Raw genomic sequence first — 1,178 nt, 5'->3', positions numbered from 1 at the left:
ACACTGTCCAAATAAAGGGTCAATATCTTTGTTAAAGATGCAAAGAAAATAAAAGAAAGATTGTTTTAAAAGTCGAAATACGCCAAAGAAAATGTGATTAACACCATAAATCCAAGCAATCCAAAGAAAAGCATTTTAAATCTATTTTTTTCTTCAAATTTTTTCCTTCACTATTTTATTTAATGAAGTGTGTTATACTTTTACTCTAGGTTCACTAGAGTTTAAGCTGAGGACAAAGGCATCGAGTCATTTTCGGATGCACCTTATGTAAACAATGCCTTCATGCATGCAGTCATTGTAAACTTTTCTTGTCTTTTGTGGAAGCTCATCTTTCAGAAATTCCCTTGAAGGTATGCGCGTGCTGAAGATTGCATACCACACCTCGTTTTAAAACACAATTCTTCTTTTGTTCACTGTATTGTGCGAACTTCCTTGCGGGTAGTTGAACAGCCTCAGTTACTTAAATTTTCCTCACCTGTTGCTTAATGAAGGTTGAATAACAATTTAAATGTAGGTGACTGAAAATAGCTTTTACCTATTATCAGTAAACGTCATGTAATTTCTTAATTTAATCAAAAAGTTATTTATGTAATATTTGGCTTTGTGCTCTTTAAAAGAACACAAAGGTGCATTGTGCAGTCCCACAGTCTTCCTCTAAAGGAAATTTAGAACCTTGTTTTTGTTGAAGTAAAGTGTTGTTTTTATTCACGTCAAATAATCTTTCGGATACTGTGTCTCATCTTTGTATCTACGAGGAAACACTTGTCAAGGAAGGAGTGTACATACTCATGTCATCTCCTCTATCATTATCTCAAACATTCATTGAACAAAGGATCTTTTTGTTTAGAAAAAGAATGCAGACTCACAAAGAACAAAGACACTGTTGTACTAAATGAGTAAATTTGTTACCAGGAACTTACCAGGAACAGTTACTGTGAAATTCTTTCACAGCTGTCGCATCGCTATGGCCTGCAGTGCATCCGAACAGTATTCACGGCACTTCACTTGTTGTCAGTTGTGTTTGTTATACATCTTCTCAAAGTCCTTGGGCCACAGGGATATCAGTGACAGTAAAGAACATCACTGGATTTCCTGTTGTCAGCATATACTCACCAGCCAGTTCATTAGGTACACCACTACAGTTATAATAATAATAATGGATTGCATTTATATAGCGC

Source organism: Haplochromis burtoni, unplaced genomic scaffold, assembly GCF_018398535.1.
Source record: "Haplochromis burtoni strain Fernald_Lab_line unplaced genomic scaffold, NCSU_Asbu1 Contig_10, whole genome shotgun sequence".
In the NCBI taxonomy this organism is placed as follows: Eukaryota; Metazoa; Chordata; class Actinopteri; order Cichliformes; family Cichlidae; genus Haplochromis; species Haplochromis burtoni.
Note: the sequence above shows the minus strand (reverse complement) of the source record.